At 39.4% G+C, this 13,993-nt stretch overlaps 1 long non-coding RNA gene across 1 annotated transcript in view; it reads right to left on the bottom strand.

Annotated features, from left to right (window-relative positions):
- Positions 1–13,993, bottom strand: part of LOC144216703 (uncharacterized) — a 65,402-nt gene continuing 51,409 nt past the window's right edge. Inside the window, exons 2-3 of the long non-coding RNA XR_013330720.1 lie at positions 6,079–6,533; positions 1–863 (exon numbers count right to left, since the gene is read on the bottom strand). This is a non-coding gene — a long non-coding RNA (uncharacterized LOC144216703). The remainder of the gene's footprint in view (positions 864–6,078; positions 6,534–13,993) is intronic.

Below are 13,993 nucleotides of genomic sequence, written 5' to 3' on the forward strand. Positions count from 1 at the left end.
TTTAAATTATTAAGCCTTCTCAGAAGAGTAGTTTTCGGGTCACAGCAAAATTGAGTGGGAAGCGCGGGCATTTCCCATAGCCCCCATGCCCCACACACGCATGGCTTCTCCCACCAGCAACATCCCAACCAGAATGTACCTTTGTTACAGTCGATGGCGCTACACTGACACATTATAACCATCCATAGTGTGTAGTTTCTGGTGCAGTTCACTGTTGAGGTTGTACATTCTGTGGAGCTGGACAAACATATAATGACATGTATCCGTGATTCCGGTACCATGTGTAATAATCCATGCGTAGTATTTTTACTGCCCTAAAAATCCTCTGTGCTCTGTCTATGTATGTCTCCCCTCCCCCATGAATGTCTTTTTAAAAAACCACTGATTTCCTGACTGTATATTTCCTGACAAAGTGTATACAAATGTATAATGAATAATGAATTAAATAATGAATGTTAAAACTTCTCATTATCCGCCTCTAACATTTAATGTAAGGTTGTACGTTTGGGTACCAGATTCTAAGTATTATACATATTAATTAATTTAATCCTTCCGATGACCCTAATAGTTAGGAATTATTATTACCCAAATTGTACAAAGAAGGAAACTGAGTCTCAGACGTATTATATTAAGTAACTTGGTTAACGTGGGCTGTGACCATAGATGGATTGGAGCCTCTTAACCACTAGTACAAACCACCACGATAAACCTCAAACATGTCAAAGAATTACGTCGGGGAGATCAGTCTTTTTCTTGTGAATACCGCTGATGAGGGCAACATTCATTCAGTATTAATCCAGTGTTTTAAAGAGCTCTAGTCCTTTGCAGATGATTACTTAGCATTCTCCATCCTTAGTGCACACCTTTAAGATACAAAATGCAAAATTGGAAAGCAGGGCAAAACAATCTGCAGCAAATGGCTTCCCTGCCGGTTCCCAGTCTCTGGTTCCCACACATATCTCTTCCCATTACTCTCAGGAGAGGCCCTAAGAATTGCATCCTCAAGCTATCTCCTGGCTTTCAGCCCAGCTGCCTTTCCTCTGCTGCCTGGAAGGCCAGCCCAGTGTTTTACCTCACTTCTCCTGGCAATGAGGTTGCCATCTGATGCCCAATTCACACTGAGGTTGCTCCATTCCACATTTCTTATTTCAAAGCAACTTTACTGTTGTTTATGCATGCACTACTATCTCTCTTTAAGGGTTGCCAGAGAAAATACCATGTAATATATGGGACTTATACCAAAAACATTATGTGTCACTAATCTGCAATTCAAATTTAACTGAGTGAGCTGTATTTTTATTTGCTAAGGCTGGCAACTCTACTCTTCTTTCCTAAATGCTCCAGGTACTTTCCAACTCCTCCTCTCCACCACAATCTCCTGTAAAGATCCAACCCGCCTCTTCCTCCTCTATTCCTAGGAGAATAACTAGCCTCCTACTTTTTTTTTTTTATGTTTTATTTATTTCTGAGAGAGAGAGAGAGAGAGAGAGAGAGAGAGCGTGAGCAGGGGAGAGTCAGAGAGAGAGGGAGATACAGAATCTGAAACAGGCTCCAGGCTCTGAGGTAGCCATCAGCACAGAGCCATGAACCGTGAGATCATGAGCCAAGCCAAAGTTGGACGCTTAATGGACTGAGCCACCCAGGCGCCCCTAGCCTCCTACTTTCATGGGGAAAACAGTGTCAGTGCTTTGATCTCTCTCCTCTGAGTTCCACCTTCATAGCAGCAACTTCAGCCACCCTCACTTCCTGCCCACAGCTTTTACTCCTTCCAAGACAAACCCTTGCCCCAAACACTGTAATTCTCCCCCCAGATTTCTTAAGATTTGGCTCAATTATTCCTCTCTCTCGTACTTCCCATTCCTGGTCTCTGATGACTCTTTATCTTCAACTTATATTAATATTTATGTGTTTCCTCTACCAAAAACTCACTGTCTTCCGCTCATACTAACTAGGTCCCAATATAAACCTCTCTTCTCTTATTTGCCACCATTCAAAACTAGTGGAATTTCTGGGAGATTTCTTCTCAACTTTGTCTTTCTTTTTTCTAGAATTTTTTTACAAGTGTTTATTTTTTTTGAGAGAGAGAGAGGAAGAGAACATGAGCAGGAAAGGGGCAGAGAGAAAGGAAGACACAGAATTCGAAGCAGACTCCAGGCTCTGAGCTGTCAGTCAGCACAGAACCTGATGTAGGACTGTGCATGGTCTGACAAGCCATTTACACACATCCATTTGTTTTCCAAAATCTCACTGCTATTTTAGAGGCAAATTAACCTTGAAGCTAAATGTTGCTTCATTCAGAGTTTAGAGTTTCATTTCCATGGTCCTGGAAGGTGTCCTAACAATATGTCACATGATTATATAAACCTTAAAAGTGAGCTGTTTTAACTGTTATTGGCTAAACTTGCTGTGTCATTCAATCAGAAGTCTCCACTATTTCACTTCCTATGTGTAGGGGTGGTTTGGGAGTCACTGCAGGCATTTTGGGATCTAACTAAGGGGAAGATGAGTTTGGGCTACATTTAGATTTGGTTTAGAAGGATATGTGAGTGAGATTCCAATTGCTTCCATGTTATTACCAGCCATCCTAGTGTAGAAATGGCTTTCAAGACTGTTTTCACTGCCTTCCATGGCTACTTGTGCTGTCACGATATAAACACGTGAGACTGGTGTCACATGACTCTGAGTCAGAAGCTATTCTGGGAAAAGTTACTCCAGGGGTGTCAAGTGTAAAACTATAATTGAGGCATCTGATTCTCATTGACTCTCATAGTTAAAACAGAAGTTCTCCCAGGATATATTTGATAACTCAATATGTATATAATTGTTGAACATGTCATACTTTTTTTATTTTTCTACTTTTTTTCTACTATTTTTAATTTTTTCTTCTAGAGAGAGAAAGAGAGAGAGTGAGCATTCATGAGCTGGGGAAAGGGGCAGGAGGGGGTGGGTAGAGAGAGAGGGGGGAAATCTTAAGCAGGCTCCATGTTCAGCAAGGAGCCCAATGTGGGTCTTGATTCTACCCCCTTGGATCATGACCTGAGCTGAAATCGAGTCAGACACTCAACCAACTAAGCTGTCCAGGTGCCCCCCTCGTTTCTATTTTTGATGGAATTCACACAAAAAAGATTGATCAGAATTTGTGTATATGTCTGGTAGTTGTAGGGAATAACTGTTGCAATTTGGAAATAAATTTAGGATAATTTCAATAAAGCACGTGAGAAATTACAGACTCCTCATCTGGCTCTACATATAAAGGGTACTTTATTTAGCTATCTATAAATTATTTAATAAAGGATTGGGAGCGAATCCACACTAAAAATTATTGAAATATGAAATAAAAACCATAAAACTGAGCAGTTAAATCAGTAGGAATTATTCTGGTGCTAGAAGTCAAATTGTATCAAAAAAGCTTTTGGCTCATATCAAGAATACAATAAGACAAGTACCAATATCCCCATTCTACGATTAAAAGCAAGATACGTGTTTTGCATAGAAGCAATGAATATGTTCTTCGAGTGCTGATAATCCATAAAATGAAGAGGAATGAATGAGAAGAACTAGAAAAAGATAAATTTCCAGCTGATTTGACATACAAAAAAACTGGTGCAGAGAAAGGCACTATCATGCTCAAAATATGTCACTATGATGTAAGGACATCAATGACAAAATGGTTAATAATAATCTCAATTCAAATGTATTTATAATTAGAGCATAAGAAAACTCAGTATGTTTTTAAGTTCTACAGGTTATATATGAAGAAAAAAGTCATAGCAATTTTCCTAAATTTAGCAACGGTCCTGATATTTCACATTACCAATAATCAATTTTGAAGCTGAAAGAAAGTTTTCAAAACCAATAATAAAATTTTTTTGATGAAATGTATTAGAGGGAAGACTAAATTTGTTCACTCTAAAGAAAATGATATTTTAACAGTTTATTCCATGAATAAGAGATCAAAGGATAGATAGCCAATGATGTAAGAAAAAAACATTATAAAATGTTTAAGGTAGTTAATAAAACACTGATATTTTGGGGAGCACCTAGGTGGCTCAGTTGGTTAAGCATCTGACTTTTGATTTCTGCTCAGATCATGATCTCACAGTTCATGGGAGTGAGCCCTGCAGTGGGCTCTGTGCAGAGAGAGTGGAGCCTTCTTAGGATTCTCTCCCTCTCTGCCCTCCCCCACTCACACACTTGTACTTTTTCTCTCTCAAAATAAATATATAAACTTAATAAAATACTGTTATTTTTTATTATTTATTTACTTTTTAAATTAAAATTTTAAATGTTTATTTTTGAAGGAAACAGACAGAGCACGAATCAGGGAGGCATAGAGAGAGAGGGAGGCACAGAATTTGAAGCAGTTTCCATCAGCATAGGGCATGACACGGGGCTCAAACCCATGAACCACGAGATCATGACCTGAGCTGAAGTTGGGTGCTTAGCCTACTGAGTCACCCAGGCACCCCAATGCTGTTATTTTTATATTTTCATGATGTTGGTTAGATTATTTTTAAATTTATTTATTTATTTTGAGAGAAAGAGAGAGAGAGCATGAGCAGGGGAAGGGCAGAGAGAGAGAAATAGAGAGAAAATCCCAAACAGGCTCTGCACTGTTAGCATCGAGCCCAATGTGGGGCTTGAACTCAAGAACTGTGAGATCATGACCTGAGCTGAAACCAAGAGTCAGACACTTAACCAGCTGAGCCACCCAGGTGCCCCTGTTAGATTTTTAAAAACTAGTACTTTGTTGTGATGTCTTTTCTTCTTCTAAATTCATTTTCACAGCTAATTTTGTATTTTTTTCTAAACGAGGGTCTGCTGTCTTCAATTGTATAAGCGGCTACCTAGTTCTCATTTCTTCTTCCATTTTCTTTGTCCTTGTAAGTTGATGTATTGCTTTCAGTGGAATTGGGAAGGGAAGAAAACATTTGCAAATCTCCATATTTTGACAGAAATTTTCATTCATGATTTCTTAAATGGTAAATTTTATTTAAATCAACTATGTATACAGTTTTTAAGTGAAATATTTCCATTAAAATCACTAAGTAAAAAATAATTTCTCCTCCAAATTTTGCTCCCCAGTGGCAACTGCTTTTACCTCTTTCACTTTTCCATCGCATATTTGTTTCTACATTTTCTAATAATGTGCTTATGTTGACTTTGAGACTATTTTAAAGTTTAAATATTATATGTTGAATTTGTCCTTTGGAAATTAGGGTTTAGCTCCCTTAAGTACACTGCACCCCCCACAGTTTCCTATTCTCCAAATAGAGATTTAATTTTTCATATTATTATGAATATGCAGATTTTACTCACAGGTTAGCCATGTATGTACGTATTTACTTTCACGTAAATCTTATGGTTTTTCCTAGACTTAAATATTGTCTTTTTCTTGGTTTTCTCAGTTTCCTATGTACCTATCACTCAGGGCATTCAAACATGTCAGAAAATATATCTCCTTTATGAGGACATTACTCCTGAGTCCTCTGTCCTCTCTAATCCTAACTACTGCCTAGTTGTCATTCTAGGGGGCGTTCCCTTAGTTTCTTCCTGTTCAGAGCCTCAATTCCTGGCTCTCCTTCCTTCTCTGCTTATGCCTTCGTATTGATAGAGCTCCCAGGAATTTCCTGGCCAAGGGATACACAAGATAAATTCCTTGGGAAATTGAATATAGGGGCGCCTGGGTGGCTCAGTTGGTTAACTATCTGACTCTTGATTTCAGCTCAGGTCATGATCTCATGGTTTGTGAGATCGAGTCTCGTACAGAGCTCTGTGCTGACAGAATGGGGCCTGGTTGGGATTCTCTCTTTCCCTCTCTCTCTCTGCCCCTCTTGCTTATGCTCTCTGTGTCTCAGAAATAAATAAATAAATTTTTTAAAAGTTGAATATATACAAATGTTTTCATCCTGTCTTAACTCTTTAGTTATAGCTTGGCTGAGTATAGAAATCTAGGTTGAAAGTTATCTTCCTTGCTCCTCATTGAGGCAGTGTTCCTTGTCTGCCGGCATCCAGCACTGCTAAGGACTTGTGATGTCATTCTCCTTCCCCATCCTTTCTTACAGAATAACAACTTACACTCCCTCATCAAGGGTGGGGACGATGTTGCCTCTAGGTGAACCTGGTGGACCTTTGTAAGCAGAATGGTGTACAAATGATGTTGAGTAATTCCCAAGGCTAGGTCATTGAAGGTGATATAACTTCTTCTGGCTTGTTTCTTTGGCTTTTAGCACTCACACCATAATGTAGACACTATAGAGAAAGATGAGAGAGATAGAGAGAAATACCCAAGGTGCCATTTGTCTTCTGTTTTTAGATTTTAGACACACACACAGAAAGACTATGGACGTGCTTTGCACATGAACAAGCCTTGTTAACTGGTGGACATCACTGTAAGATGACCTGGCTGAGTCATTTCATTGGGGGACCCCTAAATGCCGGTATATTTAGGTCATTTCTTCTGAGGCACTCACACATCCAGAGAAAAAGTTTTCCATTCTTCTTCCCAGAAGATACAGACTTGGTTGCAGCACCTGGGAAGAGAGTGAGAGAACGAAGCTGGGGTATCTTACCATTCCGCATGTGGACTTCCACTTAACCTTCCTCTTTTCACTGTGATATTGCACCATCAAAGTCATTCTCTTCACCTTCTCTACTGCCAGGTGTCTGCCCTAGTGTGAGAGTTTCAGTCCCTTGGGCCACACAGGGCCAGGGAAGGTCATGATGGGGCATTACGAGGGGGTAAGGAGGAGTCTAACTGCTTCTAAAGTAGTCCATCTGTTTTCATCTTCACTCTCAATCCTGCTTCCAGAGACCCCTGAAATCCCTAATTTCTGGGCCTTTCTGGGGTTCTGAAGAGCAACTCAGCCTGCTTCTGGCCTTCCCTCACTGTTGCCTTAGTTTTTGGGATTTTTTTTTTTTTTGGTTGTAGTAAGAAAAGTAACACTCATCCCTCTTCTTTCCAGTTTCCAAAATTTTGTTGCTGTTATCTCTTGTCTTTTCTTTCTCTTTGTTTATGCCCAAAACAAAGCAAAGCAAAGCAAAGCAAAACAAAAACACTTCACGCTTAAGTCAGTGGTGCGTAGGAGTGGAGGGAAGTGAAAGTGTTCAATTTACCATCTCTGAACAGAGGTCATTTCCATTTCTGTTAAACCCATGCAGTCTGGTTTCTGAAACCATTCTTCTGAGCCTGCCCTTTCTAAGGACTCAAATGACTCCCTAACCGACAGAGCCAAAAACTTCTCATAAACCCTTATTTAGGGAAACTTGTTGTAACATTTGACACTATTGACCACACCCTTGCTGAAACTATTCAGTGTGCTCCCATGTAGAACTGCTCTCTCACAGTATCTTCTGACTCAGGTTGTTTGCCCACTTCTCTTAACCGGGGTACCTTAAGATCCAATAATGTGCCAGGCACTGTCCTAAATAAGCATTTTGCATACCATGAATTCATCTCCCCAATACTCCACAAGGGAGTTACTACTATAAATAATCCATTGTACAGCAATAGCAACTGAGGCACAGAAAAGTTAAGTAAGTTGTTCAAAGTCCCAGCTTTTTCCCACTGGGCATATTGCCTCTCCAAAGATGACATCCACAGTTCTCTCTCATTCATTTGCACTTTCTTGGCTTTTCTCATTTACTTCCAGAGCTTTGTCTATCACATACATGCAGACAACTTGGAAACGTCCACCTTTATTTCCACCCTTCTCCTAAGCTCCAAACTCAACATCCAAATATTGATTGAGAACCTCCATTTGAGTGTCTCACAAGCACCTCAAGATCAAAAGGTCCAAGGTCCAATCATGTCATTCTGATCATTTTCTTCCCAGAACATTTCAACCTGCTCCCTGCTGTATGCATCCGTGAATGGCATCAGTGTTCACATCAGACAAGCTAGGATGTTCAGACTTCGTTCTGTCTGTTTTCTCTCTCTCACCCATGTGAAATTTGCTGTCAAGACTGTTGTCCTCTGAAGGGTCTTCTGAATTCATTTCCTCATCATCTTCCCATGTCCTTGTGAGGCTCTTACCCCTCCCCCCATCTACAATAGCCTTCTTCTTAAGGGTCTCCATTCTGAGCACACACACGGCCATCATAGCTGCTTTTCCAAATGCTTGAGATCTGTTCATGCTACTTACTAAAGGCTGACAGGCAGTCTCCATGGTAGGAAAGGCAGGCTCCTTACATTACAAAAGAATGACAAGAAATATCTCTTGTGTATGTTTATAGATCAATAAACATATACCAGGAGAAATTAAAAGATGTAATGTTTCAAACCATTGACATTTAAGTATCAATCAGAAACTAAGATAAAACAATTCTGAAATTATAACAATAAAAATGGATGCACATTTATTTATTCAATTTTGCTCTAAAAATAAAGTCTATTAACATTTTTAAAGTTTATTTATTTGTTTTGAGAGAGACAGAGAGAATTTGAATGAGGAAGGGACAGAAAGAAAGGGAGAGAGAGAATCCCAAGTAGGCTCCGTGCTATCAGAGCCCGAGGTAGGGCTCAATCTCAGGATCCTGGGATCATGACCTGAGCCAAAACCAAGGGTCAGATACTTAATCCACTGAGCCACCCAAATGCCACATTAATTTTTTTTTTAATTGAAAAATTACAGGGGCATCTTGTTCTCTGCCCCTCCCCCATTCACACTCTGTCTCTCCCCATCCCTCAAAAATAAATAAATGTTTTAAAAAAATTAAAAGGGCACCTGAGTGGCCCAGTTGGTTAAGCGTCCGACTTTGGCTCAGGTCAGATCTCACGGTTGGTGGGTTCGAGCCCTGCGTCGGGCTCTGTGCTGACAGCTAGCTCAGAGCCTGGATCCTGTTTCAGATTCTGTGTCTCCCTCTCTCTCTGCACCTTCCCCCTCACACTCTGTCTCAAAAGTAAAATAAACTATAATTTTTCTTTTTTTAATTAAAAGGAAAAAAAGAAAAATTACAGGGGCACCTAGGTGGCTCACTAGGGTGGAGTGACCCCATTCTTCATTTTGGCTCAGGTCATAATCTAGAAGTGGCTGGACTCTGGGGTGAGTGTGGCATCTGCTTGGGATTCTCTCTCTCCCTCTCTGTTCCTCCCCTGCTCATGCTCTGTCTCTCTCAAAGTAAATAAACATAAAAAAAAAGAAAAAGAAAAAGAAAAATCACGGAGGCCCCTTGTTGCTTTTGTAATGTATTCTCCTGCAGCTGGTCACCTTAGCCTTTCCTCATTCCACTGTTTCACTGCACCGGAGAATGCTAACCTAGCCTTTTGGGGTATCTTGGGACACCCTATGTTTTTGTCTATTTTAAGCCAATCCATCTTAATCCTTCTTATTTTGAGAAAAATCTGTCTAGTCAGTTTTTCACGAAGATGTAAATTTTGTGAGCATAAAGTGCAATGCTATAGTAGTCCCTGCAAATTTGTTAATATCAACATTGTAAAATCACCTTAAACCTTATTACCTGGAAAAGGCTGAATGAGATCAGTGTGACATTTAAATTAGAAAGTGTGTGGAAAGTAATTTCGACCTAATTCCTTTGAAATCCCCTAGCTTCTAAGAATGAGGGTAGCCAGGTATCATTCAGGAGCTGGCCTGGGTAAAAGGACCAGGACAAAACCAGCTCTTATATATGCGACATAAGCATGTGCCACCAGTGCTTCAGGGATCCTAATATGTGTATTCGGAGCCCTTAAGTATTGTGTAGACTCAACTGGATTGGTAAAACTTTGTCTTCCCAGGTTATTTTAATCTCAGCCCGCCCTAACTCTCATTCTCTGCTTGTCATCTTTTTCTATCTTTTTTCTGTGGCAGGAGGGGAACTGATAATTGAACAGAGAGGCAAAACAATAAGTGGATAAAAGGATGTGTATATGTTCCCACAATCCAGCCAAGGGTTTCCAGCCACTGGAGTTTTGTCTCTATGTCTGAATTTGAAATGCTGCAGTCTGAGGAATTTGAGAGGTTATACGGTAATTACTATCCTCGCATCTTGCATGTTTGACATAAACACGTCTACTTTAAGTAATAACAGAGGAAAATAATGGAAGCTTGTTATTCAAATATCTTATAAATAATTATGTGCCAGTCTCTCAACTCTAGGGTTTTGCGGCTGCCATTCTTTCTGTCTGGAATCTTCTTAATATCCTTAAATAACTCCAACTCTCACTTCATCCAGGTTTCATAACAGGGCCATGTCCCCTGAGAGGCCAGCCCTGATCCCCATCTAAAAATGCACACATTCTCTCTAGACTCCCCTTCCTTGTACCTACTTCATTGGTCTTCATAGCACTTACATTGTGGGATGCCTCGGTGGCTCAGTCAATTAAGCATCCAACTTGAGCTCAGGTCATAATTTCAGGGTTCATGAGTTTGAGTCCCGCATCAGGCTCTGTGTTGACAGTGCAGAGACTGCTTGGGATTCTCTCTCTCTCTCTCTCTCCCTCCCTCTGCCTTGCTTGCACACTCTCTCTAAAAATAAATAAGTAAACTTAAAAAATTTAAAAAAAATTAAATGAATGAATTAAAATCACAAAAGCTAGTAATATTTCTTTTTCCTTAAACACCAAAAGATTTTTTTAATTTAAAAAGCGAGTATTCTCTGATTAAAAGAAAAAGCCTCTTACTAAAGGCCAATAAAAGCATCAAAACCTCTAAGCTCTAACATAAAATCTAGAGCTTTCATAAAAGTGTCTGTGGACATTGTCAAATTATACCTAACATGGACATTGTATCATCCTTAAAGGAAGAAGTATCTGCTCAATTACTACTAAACTATTATATTCAGTCAATTCAATGAAAGAAATCAGTAAAACTAGTTGTTTGCCATTGTAGAGAGAAAACAACTGGTTGCTTGGGTAATGTTGTTACCACTGACTAGACTTCAGAGCACTGAATCTATATGAAAAACCCAGTGGCTGAAAGTTGGCTTTCTTCCTGGTCCTTCCCATTTCTTCTCATAGCTTATCTCTCTGTAAGCAAGGTTTATTTATTTGTTAATCCCATACACAAATATTCCAATACTGCATATATGCTAATACTAGGGGTACAAAAGCCCTGGCCTGTACATGCTTGGTCTAGTAAGGGCGACTGAGAAATAAACACCTATATACCATGCAGGGTAATAAATCGTTTAATCAGTATGTGGTGCTGTATCCTAGTGGAGCTTGTTTTCTTCTGTACCCGTGTTCTAAGGGTGCTCCTTCTACTAGACTTTTTAAAAAAATATTTATCTATTTTTGAGAGAGAGAGAGAGTCAGAGCACAAGCTGGGGAGGCGCAGAGAGAGAGAGGGAGACACAGAATCTGAACCCAGCTCCATACTCCTAGCTGTGAGCACAGCTATGAACCGTGAGATCATGACCTGAGCTGGAATCAGACACTTAACCAACGGAGCCACCCAGGTGCCCCTGGAAGAAGAACTTTGTTCCTGAGCCTGAGCTGTCTGAAACCTGGCCTCAAAATCAAAACCACTGTAAGCGGTGGAAATAGAGCTGGAAAAACTCATACCAAAACTGCAAGCAATTTTCTGGAGAATTTGACACTTGATACATATTTGAATCAGATTTGTCTTTTATTCTTAAAAAAAAAAAAAGCCCTTCAGTTGTGCAAAAAAAAATAATTAAAAAATTAAAAACCCAAAGCAGGAAAGGTCATTTTTAAGAAACCATGGCATCAAAGAGTGAAATTTCTATTTCCACAAAGTAAAAACAAACGAAAGATAACCTACACTTATCTCCTCCAGCTGATTATGTCAGACATCTCACACTTAACATAACCACACTGGAACACTTGACTTCCTCCTCCAAAACCCCCTGTGGGCCCCAGCCACCCCCACTGCCCCATTTTCCATTTCTCAGTAAATAGTATCACTAGTCACCCAGGGGCATCCAAGATTGTCCCTTTCCTTTGACAGCAGATTCAACCCCTCCCAGCTCTGTCAGTTCTATCACCAAAATACACCTGAATCTGTCCACCTCTCCCTTTTTCTGCTGTCACGTTTAGGTACAAGTTACTATCATCTCTCACTGAATTACAGTGGCTCCTTCAACTCCCACTCCTGCTCACTGTTCTCTACTCAGGAACCAGAAGGAGCATCTCCCTCCCCCCCACNTCTCTGCACTGACAGAGCCTGACTGGGGTGGAGGAGAGGCTCAAACTTACTGAGATCATGACCTGAGCTGAAATCAAGAGTCAGGCACTTAACCGACGGAGCCACCCAAGTACTCCAGTTCCATTTTCTTTTTAATTAATAACACTTATTTTTTAGAGCAGTTTTAGGTTCACAGTAAAATTGAGTGAGAGGTGCAAGGAGTTCCCATACACCCCCTCTCTCTGCCATGCACTGCCTCCCCACTATCAGCATCCCTCATCAGAGTGGTACAAGTGTTAGAATCAATGACACATCATAGTCACCCAAAGTCCATGGTTTACATTAAGGGTCACTCTAGGTGCTGTGCATTCTGTGGTTTTGACAAATGTATAATGATATATATCCACTATTATAGTATCCGATAGAGTAGTTTCACTGCCTTAAATCTCTTCTGTGCTCTGCCAATCAATCCCTCCCTCCCTCCTAACTCCTGACAACCACTAGCTGTTGATGGCTTCTGTAATTTTGCCTTTTCTAGAATGTCATATAGTTGGAATTATACCATATGCAGCCTTTTCAGATCAGCCTTTTTCACTCAGTAATATGCATTTTAGTTTCCTCCATGTCTTTTCTTGGCTTGACAGCTCATTTATTTTTAGCGCTGAATAATATTCCATTGTCTGGATGTACCACAGTGTATTTATTCATTCACCTATTGAAGGACATCCTGGTTGCTTCCCAGTTTTGGCAATTATGAATAAAGCTGCTATAAATATCTGTGCACAGATTTTTGTGTGGTCATAACAATTCATTTGGATAAAAACCAAGGAGGATAATTCCTGGATCATATGCTACGAGTATGTTTAGTTTTGTAAGAAACTGCCAAACTGTTTTCTATAGTATCACTTTATATTCCCATCCGCAGTGAGTTCCCATTACTCCGCATCCTCACCAGTGTTTAGTGTTGTCAGTGTTTTGGATTTTGGTCTTCTAATAGGTGAACAGTGGTATTTCATTGTTGTTTTAATGTGTAATTCCTCAATGATATATGATGTTGTGTACCTTTTCATGTGCTTACTTTCCTTCTGTATGTTTTCTTTGGTGAGGTATCTGTTCATGTCTTTTTAAATTGCATTGTTCATTTCCTTATTGTTGAGGTTTAAGAGTTCAAGGTGTTAATAAGTACTAGTTGAGCAAGTGAATAATTGAAACTTCTAGCCTGTGTCTACATAATCACATATACATTAGAACAATAGAAGTATGTTCCAAATGAGATCTGTCAGTCTTTTCAGTACTACAACTCATTCATAAGAATAGAATTCATATATAAAGAGTAATTTTTATATATTTGGCTAGTAATTAGGTAACATAAAACAATATTTTATTCTGGCTTTCTTACTTCTAAAATGACTACAGCTATAACAAAAAGTCACATAATATTAATTTTTTTCTTTGAAATGGATATTCTGCAGAGAAGACAATTATTCCCAAGTAAAATGCTACCACTAGATCTCTTGAGCCTCCTAGAAAACAATTCATGAAGAGCCCACCAGCCAGCCTTTTGTTAATTATATAAGGACCAGGGCCCCAGCTGCTACAAAGGTGGTATTTTTGCCTATAGAGACAGAAAGGGAAACTAGTTGTTGGAGCATAATTTTCTTTGTTCTGGGTTTATTTTACTCTGTAATATCTTTTATATTTTACTGAGGCATGTGAATGTATAATCCTCAACAAGTTAACTGATCTTTGGAATGTGGATGCCACTGAATCTTATTTTTAATAAAGGTTAAAATTAAGTAGGTATTATATTATAATGCAGTTTTAAAGAAAACCTTCAAAGTTTTATTAAATGTTGTAAATAAATTTTTGAACTATGAACTTGAGAACATAGAGGCTCAGCAAGCACC

The sequence above is a fragment of the Crocuta crocuta genome, unplaced genomic scaffold (genome assembly GCF_008692635.1).
Source record: "Crocuta crocuta isolate KB4526 unplaced genomic scaffold, BGI_CrCroc_1.0 scaffold48, whole genome shotgun sequence".
Classification (NCBI taxonomy): domain Eukaryota; kingdom Metazoa; phylum Chordata; class Mammalia; order Carnivora; family Hyaenidae; genus Crocuta; species Crocuta crocuta.